Below are 11,043 nucleotides of genomic sequence, written 5' to 3' on the forward strand. Positions count from 1 at the left end.
ATTATTATTATTATTATTATTATTATTATTATTATTATTATTATTATTATTATTATTATTATTATTAAGTTTAATATTATTATTATTATAAGGGATAGTATTAGTATTATTATAAGTATTATACATAAAATACTACGACGAGGTCATGAGCGGGTTATTTCAAATTGGCTTTTCGAGTGGGATAGAGCTAAGGAAACTATGGGTTATAGCTATGGAGGTTATGGGTATGGTTCGGGGGTATTGCTCGTGAGGTCAAACTAGTGTTTATCATCTCTGTTGCGTCTACGTACTTTCCTGCAATATTGAATCACAATATTGATACGTGAGCATTCATATCATATCTTTTATATATTAATAGTGTGTAGTGACCCGAAGTTTTCCATGTTTATATATATTAAATGGAATTGATATTTACATGATTAAGTGTTTCCAACATGTTAAGCAATTAAACTTGTTAAGACTTGATTCATTGAATTAGGTTTCATATAGACAATTGACCACCCAAGTTGACCGGTGATTCACGAACGTTAAAACTTGTAAAAACTATATGATGTCATATATATGGATATATATATAGTTAACATGATATTATGATAAGTAAAAATATCATTAAATATATTAACAATGAACTACATATGTAAAAACAAGACTACTAACTTAATGATTTCGAAACGATGCATATATGTAACGATTGTCGTTGTAATGACATTTAATTGTATATATATCATATTAAGATATATTAATATATCATAATATCATGATAATGTAATAATTTAACATCTCTTTAGATATAATAAACAATGGGTTAACAACACTTAACAGGATCGTTAACCTAAAGGCTTCAAAACAACATTTACATGTAACGACTAACGATGACTTAACGACTCAGTTAAAGTGTCTATACATGTAGTGTTTTAATATGTATTCATACACTTTTAAAAGACTTTAATACACTTATCAAAATACTTCTACTTAACAAAAATGCTTACAATTACATCCTCGTTCAGTTTCATCAACAATTCTACTCGTATGCACCCGTATTCGTACTCGTACAATACACAGCTTTTAGATGTATGTACTATTGGTATATACACTCCAATGATCAGCTCTTAGTAGCCCATGTGAGTCACCTAACACATGTGAGAACCATAATTTGGTAACTAGCATGAAATATCTCATAAAATTACAAAAATATTAGTAATCATTCATGACTTATTTACATGTAAACAAAATTACACATCCTTTATATCTAATCCATATACCAACGACCAAAAACACCTACAAAAACTTTCATTCTTCAATTTTCTTCATCTAATTCATCTCTCTCAAGTTCTATCTTCAAGTTCTAAGTGTTCTTCATAAATTCTATAAGTTCTAGTTTCATAAAATCAAGAATACTTCCAAGTTTGCTAGCTTACTTCCAATCTTGTAAAGTGATCATCCAACCTCAAGAAATCTTTATTATTTACAATAAGATATCTTTCTAATATAAGGTAATACTCATATTCAAACTTTAATTCAATTTCTATAACTATAACAATCTTATTTCGAGTGGAAATCTTACTTGAACTTGTTTTTGTGTCATGATTCTGCTTCAAGAACTTTCAAGCCATCCAAGGATCCTTTGAAGCTAGATCTATTTTTCTCATTTCCAGTAGGTTTAACTACTAAAATTAAGGTAGTAATTATATTCATAACATCATTCGATTCATACATATAAAACTATCTTATTCGAAGATTTAAACTTGTAATCACTAGAATATAGTTTAGTTAATTCTAAACTTGTTCACAAATAAAGTTAATCCTTCTAACTTGACTTTTAAAATCAACTAAACACATGTTATATATCTATATGATATGCTAACTTAATGATTTAAAACCTGAAAACACGAAAAACACCGTAAAACCGGATATACGCCGTCGTAGTAACACCGCGGGCTGTTTTGGGTTAGTTAATTAAAAACTATGATAAGCTTTGATTTAAAAGTTGTTCTTCTGGGAAAATGATTTTTATTATGAACATGAAACTATATCCAAAAGTCATGGTTAAACTCAAAGTGGAAGTATGTTTTCCAAAATGGTCATCTAGACGTCGTTCTTTCGACTGAAATGACTACCTTTACAAAAACTACTTGTAACCTATATTTCTAACTATAAACTTATAATTTTTATGTATATATTCATAAACTTAAGTTCAATATGAAACCATAGCAATTGGATTCACTCAAAACGGATTTAAAACGAAGAAGTTATGGGTAAAACAAGATTGGATATTTTTGCTTGTTGTAGCTACGTGAAAATTGGTAACAAATCTATATTAATCATATCCTAGCTAACTCATATTGTATTATACATGTATTCTAATATATTATGTAATCTTGGGATACCATAGACACGTATGCAAATGTTTTGACATATCATATCGACCCATGTATATATGTTATTTGGAACAACTATAGACACTCTATATGCAGTAATGTTGGAGTTAGCTATACAGGGTTGAGGTTGATTCTAAAATATATATATACTTTAAGTTGTGATCTAGCCTAAGACGTGTATACACTGGGTCATGGATTGATCCAAGATAATATATCGATTTATTTCTGTACATCTAACTATGGATAACTAGTTGTAGGTTACTAACGAGGACAGCTGACTTAATAAACTTAAAACAGTAAAACGTATTAAAAAAGTTATAAATATATTTTGAACATACTTTGATATATATGTACATATTTGTTATAGGTTCGTGAATCGACCAGTGGCCAAGTCTTACTTCCCGACGAAGTAAAAATCTGTGAAAGTGAGTTATTGTCCCACTTTTAAAATCTAATATTTTGGGATGAGAATACATGCAATTTTATAAATATTTTATGAAATAGACACAAGTAAATGAAACTACTTTATATGGGTGAATGATCGAAGCCGAATATGCCCCTTTTTAGGTTGGTAGCCTAAGAATTTGGGAACAGACCCCCAAATTAACGCGAATCCTAAAGATAGATCTATCAGGCCCAACAAGCCCCATTCTGGAATTTGGAATGCTTTAGTACTTCAATTTTATCATGTCCGATGGGTGTCGCGGAATGATGGGGATATTCTATATGCATCTTGTTAATGTCGGTTACCAGGTGTTCACCGTATGAATGATTTTTATCTCTATGTATGGGATGTATTGAAATATGAAATCTTGTGGTCTATTATTATGATTTGATAATATATAGGTTAAACCTATAACTCACCAACATTTTTTTGACGTTTTTAAGCATGTTTATTCTCAGGTGATTATTAAGAGCTTCCGCTGTTGCATACTAAAATAAGGACAAGATTTGGAGTCCATGCTTGTATGATATTGTGTAAAAACTGCATTTAAGAAACTTATTTTTGATGTAATATATTCATAATGTAAACCATTATGTAATGGTCGTGTGTAAACGGTATATTTTAGATTATCATTATTTGATAATCTATGTAATGCTTTTTAAACCTTTATCGATAAAATAAAGGTTATGGTTGTTTTAAAAATGAATGCAGTCGTTGAAAAACGTCTCATATAGAGGACAAAACCTTGCGACGAAATCAATTAATATGGAACGTTTATAATCAATATGAACGGGACATTTCAGTTGGTATCCGAGCATTGGTCTTAGAGAACCAGAAATTTGCATCAGTGTGTCTTATCGAGTTTGTTAGGATACATTAGTGAGTCTGGACTTCGACCGTGTTTTCTTTAAAAACAATTGCTTAACACTTTTGTTGGAAACTATATATTATTAACATGTAAATATTATGTGATACATTAACTTCTTAATGTGTTTGATATTGTGTGATAGATGTTTTCCACTAGAAAAAATCCCATCGACTCACCTAATAATAATGAAGAGTCGAATATAATTTGGGAAGATTCACAAATTCCCGAAGAGGAACCGGAAGAAGAGGAACCGGAAGAAGAGGAACCGGAAGAAGAGGAATCAGAAGAGGAGGAACCAGAAGAAGAAGAAGTTCCGGAGGAAGAAATATTGATACCTATAGTAAATCGATTAAATAAAAGAAAATCCTCAACCAACGGACCAAAGTTAATAATGGTCAATGGTGTTTCCGCCGAGGAAGCAAAATATTGGGAAGATTATCAATTTTTCGTTGAATCGAATCCCGATGAGGATTCCGATGATGTTATATAAATTACCTCGACCCAATTTAATAAAGCGAAAGAAAATAATAAGGGAAAAGGTATAAAAATAGAGAAGCCCGATTCCAACCCCGATGAACTTTATATGTATCGACAACATCCATATTTCCTAAAATGTAACAATGACTCGGGAACCTCTAAACCACCAGGTTTTTCTAAACCATTGTGGAAAACGACGACTCGTATTAGAGGAACACCATATATTCCTAGAAAATTAGGAAAACGAACCAAGTCCGAAGAAGAAGAAACCAGTGATTCAGATTAGAGGGTTGTAATCATGTTGTGTATTATATGTATTGTAGTGTGCTTGTACTTTTATGTTCTATGTAAAAATTGCTTGTATTGTTTGTTAATTATCCTTTACGAATCTAATCCTTGTCTATTTTACAGTATAAAAACAAAATGGACGTTAAGGGTAGACAACCGAATATTTTAGAAGACCTACCAGAGAATATGATTGAGGAAATCTTGTCTATAGTCGGTCAGAATTCATCAGCACAATTGATTATGGCGAAATTAACTTGTCAAACATTTGAAAGACTTTCCAGAAATGCCTTAGTTTATAAAAGGCTTTCCTTTGATAGGTGGGGTATATCACATTGGGGAGACTGTAAGTTACGCCGTGTTTTCTTTAAAGCATTAAATGCGGGGAACCCAAATGCAATTTTACGCTACGGGTTAAGAACCTATTTTGACTCAACATATCCCAACATAGGATTTCGTGAATTAGAAAGAGCTTCTAACATGCAACACAGAGAAGCATGTTATGCTTACGGGTTAGTGATGTTCGCTTCTTACCAAAGTGAGAAAAAGAACATCGGATTGCATCTTTTAAATAAAACCTTCCCACAAGTGACGGATTCGGTAGTTGGGGTGAGAAACAAGGTTTTTAGATTATTACGGGGCTGTTGAACATTACGAAACCCTCGTCCTTTTGACGACATTACAACATGCTGCCTAGCCAATGGTCATAACGGTTATTTTCCACAAGACCAAGGATGGGAAGTCGTCTTAGTAAAACCAGAATGCATGACTTGTTTCTGGACTAATGAATTACGTGTCTTTATTTCCTTTACTGAACAACTTGCATATTAACTAGATTTATCTTCAAAACTATCCTATATCAAAGTGTACTATATTTCATGTTATATGTAATATCGCGATGTTGTAAGTTTGAAGAATATTTATATGTGATATATTATTATAATCAGTTTTTTATATGGAATTGTAGTAGTTGAATTGTATATTAGCTACTAAGTATGAACTTAACGGGTAGGTAGTACCAGAATTTAAACTTATAAAACGCTAATTTGAAGAAAAAGCTTTTATAAATGAGTTCATATTATGCTACGAAATACTATTGACTACTCTTAAATTCTATATGATTAACTCAATTCTTTTGGCTATTTTTGAAAGAAATGGCACCGGCGACTCGTCAGAATTTGAACATGAGCGAGGAAGACTTCCGTATTTTCCTTGCAGCAAACTGCCGCAGTACAGGCTGCGATGCAAAATAACAATAACTCTGGATCTAGCAGTGGAACTAATTCCACAAGAAATCGTGTAGGATGCTCCTACAAAGAATTCACTGCCAGCAAACCTTTGGAATTTGATGGAACTGAAGGACCAATTGGATTGAAACGGTGGACCGAGAAAGTCGAATCGGTGTTTGCCATAAGTAAGTGTACTGAAGAGGATAAAGTTAAGTACGCTACGCATACCTTCACAGGTACTGTGTTAACGTGGTGGAACACCTATCTTGAACAGGTAGGACAAAATGCTGCTTACGCACTACCGTGGTCGGCATTCAAGCAATTGATGAACGAGCGATACCGTCCTAGAAACGAAGTCAATAAGCTCAAGGTAGAGCTTAGAGAGTTAAGAACACAAGGGTTCGACATTACCACATATGAACAACGATTCACAGAGTTGTGCCTATTATGTCCAGGAACGTTCGAAGATGAAGAAGAGAAGATTGACGCGTTATAAAAGGGTTACCAGTAAGGATTCAAGAAGATGTGAGTTCACACAAGCCCACTTCTATACAAAAGGCAAGTCGAATGGCTCATAAACTCATAAATCAGATTGAGGGAAGAATTAAAGAGCAGGCGGCTGAAGAAGCCAACACGAAACAACTCAAGAGAAAGTGGGAAGAAACCAGTGACAAGGGTCACCAATACAACAACAACAACAACAATTACAACCACAACCGCAACAACAATTGCAACAATAACAGCAATAACAACAATAACTACAACAAATGTCCCAACAACAACAACAACTACAACAACCGTTCCAACAACAATAACAATCCCAACAACAACCTCAATAACAACAACGGCAACAAAAACCAAAAATGCCAAAGGTGTGAAAAGTACCACCAGAATGGGTTCTGCATGACATTTTGCACCAAGTGTAAAAGAACTGGCCATGGTACGAAAAAGTGTGAGGTCTACGGACCAAAGTTTAACAGAACTAGAGGAACAAATAGTGGCGAAACAAGTAATGCCGCCTTTGTTTGTTATGGATGTGGAAAACCGGGCCACATTAGAAGTAATTGCCCGAATCAGGGGAATACTAATGGGCAGGGCCGCGGAAGAGTTTTCAATATTAATACGGCAGAAGCGCAGAAAGACCCGGAGCTTGTTACGGGTACGTTTCTTATTGATAATAAATCTGCTTATATTTTATTTGATTCGGGTGCGGATAGAAGCTATATGAGTAGAGATTTTTGTGCTAAGTTAAGTTGCCCATTGACGCCTTTGGATAGTAAATTTTTACTCAAATTAACAAACGGTAAATTAATTTCAGCAGATAATATATGTCGGGATAGAGAAATTAAACTGGGGGATGAAATGTTTAAAATTGATTTAATACCAGTCGAGTTAGAGAGTTTTGATGTAATAATTGGCATGGACTGATTGAAAAAGGTGAGAGCAGAGGTCGTTTGTTACAAAAATGCGATTCGCATTATGCGTGAAAAAGAAAAACCTTTAATGGTGTACGGAGAAAAGAACAACGCAAAATTAAATCTTATTAGTAGTTTGAAGGCACAGAAACTAATAAGAAAAGGTTGTTACGTAATTCTAGCACACATCAAGGAAGTTAAACCTGAAGAAAAGAACATCAGTGATGTTCCCGTCTCAAAAGAATTCCCCAATGTATTTCCGAAAGAAATATCGGGATTACCCCCACATCGATCCGTTGAATTTCAAATAGACCTTGACCAGGAGCTGCACCAATAGCTCGTGCTCCATACAGACTCGCACTCAGGGAAATGAAAGAATTACAAAGTCAATTACAGAAACTGTTAGAGCGTGGTTTCATTCGACCAAGTACATCACCATGGGGAGCTCCTGTTCTGTTTGTCAAGAAGAAAGATGGTACATTCAGGTTGTGTATCGACTATCGAGAGTTGAACAAACTTACCATCAAGAACCGTTACCCATTACCGAGAATCGACGATTTATTTGATCAACTACAAGGCTCGTCGATTTATCCGAAGATTGATTTACGTTCTGGGTATCACCAAATGCGGGTGAAGGAGGATGACATTCCGAAGACTGCTTTTAGGACGCGTTACGGTCATTACGAGTTTATGGTTATGCCGTTTGGATTGACTAACGCACCAGCTGTGTTCATGGACCTCGTGAACCGAGTGTGTGGGCCATATCTTGACAAGTTTGTCATTGTCTTCATCAATGACATACTTATTTACTCGAAGAATGATCAAGAGCACGAAGAACATTTGAGAAAAGTGCTATAGTTGCTAAGAAAAGAAAAACTGTATGCTAAGTTTTCAAAGTGTGCATTTTGGTTAGAAGAAGTTCAATTCCTCGGTCATATAGTGAATAAAGAAGGTATTCAGGTGGATCCAGCAAAGATTGAAATCGTTGAAAAATGGGAAACCCCGAAAACCCTGAAACACATACGCCAATTTTTAGGGCTAGCTGGATTCTACAGAAGGTTCATCCTAGATTTTTCCAAAATAGCAAAACCCTTGACTGCATTAATGCATAAAGGGAAGAATTTGAATGGAAGGATGAACAAGAAAAAGCGTTTCAATTGTTGAAGAAAAAGTTAACTACGGCACCTATATTGTCATTACCTGAAGGGAATGATGATTTTGTGATATATTGTGACACCTCAAAGCAAGGTCTCAGTTGTGTATTAATGCAATGAACGAAAGTAATTGCTTATGCATCTAGACAATTGAAGATTCATGAGCAGAATTATACGATGCATGATTTGGAATTAGGCGCGGTTGTTTTTGCATTAAAGACTTGGAGGCACTACTTATATGGGGTCAAAAGTATTATATATACCGACCACAAAAGTCTTCAACACATATTTAATCAGAAACAACAGAACATGAGGCAGCGCAGATGGATTGAATTATTGACTGATTACGACTTTGAGATTCGTTACCACCCGGGGAAGGCAAATGTGGTAGCCGACGCCTTGAGCAGAAAGGATAGAGAACCTATTCGAGTAAAAGATATGAATATAATGATTCACACTAACCTTACTACTCAAATAAAGGAGGCGCAACAAGGAGTTTTAAAAGAGGCAAACTTAAGGGATGAAATACCCAAAGGATTGGAGAAGCATCTTAATATTCGGGAAGACGGAACCAGGTATAGGGCTGAAAGAATTTGGGTACCAAAATTTGGAGATATGAGAGAACTGGTACTTAGAGAAGCTCATAAAACCAGATACTCAATACATCCTGAAACGGGAAAGATGTACACGGATCTTAAGAAACATTTTTGGTAGCCGGGTATGAAATCCGATGTTGCTAAATACGTAGGAGAATGTTTGACGTGTTCCAAGGTCAAAGCTGAGCATCAGAAACCATCAGATCTACTTCAATAACCCGAAATCCCGGAATGGAAATGGGAAAACATTACCATGGATTTCATCACTAAATTGCCAAGGACTGCAAGTGGTTTTGATACTATTTGGGTAATAGTTGATCGTCTCACCAAATCAGCAAACTTCCTGCCAATAAGAGAAGATGACAAGATGGAGAAGTTAGCACGAATGTATTTGAAGGAAGTCGTCTCCAGACATGGAATACCAATCTCTATTATCTCTGATAGGGATGGCTGATTTATTTCAAGATTCTGGCAGACATTACAGCAAGCATTAGGAACTCGTCTAGACATGAGTACTGCCTATCATCCACAAACTGATGGGCAGAGCAAAAGGATGATACAAACGCTTGAAGACATGCTACGAGCATGTGTTATTGATTTCGGAAACAGTTGGGATAGACACCTTCCGTTAGCAGAATTTTCCTACAACAACAGCTACCATTCAAGCATTGAGATGGCGCCATTTGAAGCACTTTATGGTAGAAAGTTCAGGTCTCCGATTTGTTGGAGTGAAGTGGGGGATAGACAGATTACGGGTCCGGAGATAATACAAGAAACTACCGAGAAGATTATCCAAATTCAACAACGGTTGAAAACCGCCCAAAGTCGACAAAAGAACTACGCTGACATTAAAAGAAAAGATATAGAATTTGAATTTGGAGAGATGGTCATGCTTAAAGTTGCACCTTGGAAAGGCGTTGTTCGATTTGGTAAACGAGGAAAATTAAATCCAAGGTATATTGGACCATTCAAGATTATTGATCGTGTCGGACCAGTAGCTTACCGACTTGAGTTACCTCAACAACTCGCGGCTGTACATAACACTTTCCATGTCTCGAATTTGAAGAAATGTTTTGCTAAAGAAGATCTCACTATTTCGTTAGACGAAATCCAAATCAACGAAATACTTCAATTCATCGAAGAACCCGTCGAAATAATGGATCGTGAGGTTAAAAGACTTAAGTAAAACAAGATACTAATTGTTAAGGTTCAATGGAATGCTCGTAGAGGACCTGAGTTCACCTGGGAAGGAGAAGATCAGATGAAGAAGAAATTCCCGCACTTATTTCCAGAAGATACAACACCTCCAACTGCTTAAAATTTCGGGACGAAATTTATTTAACGGGTAGGTACTGTAGTGACCCGAACTTTTCCATGTTTATATATATTAAATGAAATTGATATTTACATGATTAAGTGTTTCCAACATGTTAAGCAATCAAACTTGTTAAGACTTGATTCATTGAATTAGGTTTCATATAGACAATTGACCACCCAAGTTGACCGGTGATTCACGAACGTTAAAACTTGTAAAAACTATATGATGTCATATATATGGATATATATATATATAGTTAAAATGATATTATTATAAGTAAAAATATCATTAAGTATATTAACAATGAACTACATATGTAAAAACAAGACTACTAACTTAATGATTTCGAAACGAGGCATATATGTAACGATTGTCGTTGTAACGACATTTAATTGTATATATATAATATTAAGATATATTAATACATAATAATATCATGATAATGTAATAATTTAACATCTCTTTAGATATAATAAACAATGGGTTAACAACACTTAACAGGATCGTTAACCTAAAGGCTTCAAAACAACATTTACATGTAACGACTAACGATGACTTAACGACTCAGTTAAAATGTATATACATGTAGTGTTTTAATATGTATTCATACACTTTTGAAAGACTTCAAGACACTTATCAAAATACTTCTACTTAACAAAAATGCTTACAATTACATCCTCGTTCAGTTTCATCAACAATTCTACTCGTATGCACCCGTATTCGTACTCGTACAATACACAGCTTTTAGATATATGTACTATTGGTATATACACTCCAATGATCAGCTCTTAGTAGCCCATGTGAGTCACCTAACACATGTGGGAACCATCATTTGGCAACTAGCATGAAATATCTCATAAAATTACAAAAATATTAGT

This window comes from Rutidosis leptorrhynchoides, chromosome 5 (assembly GCF_046630445.1).
Source record: "Rutidosis leptorrhynchoides isolate AG116_Rl617_1_P2 chromosome 5, CSIRO_AGI_Rlap_v1, whole genome shotgun sequence".
Classification (NCBI taxonomy): Eukaryota; Viridiplantae; Streptophyta; class Magnoliopsida; order Asterales; family Asteraceae; genus Rutidosis; species Rutidosis leptorrhynchoides.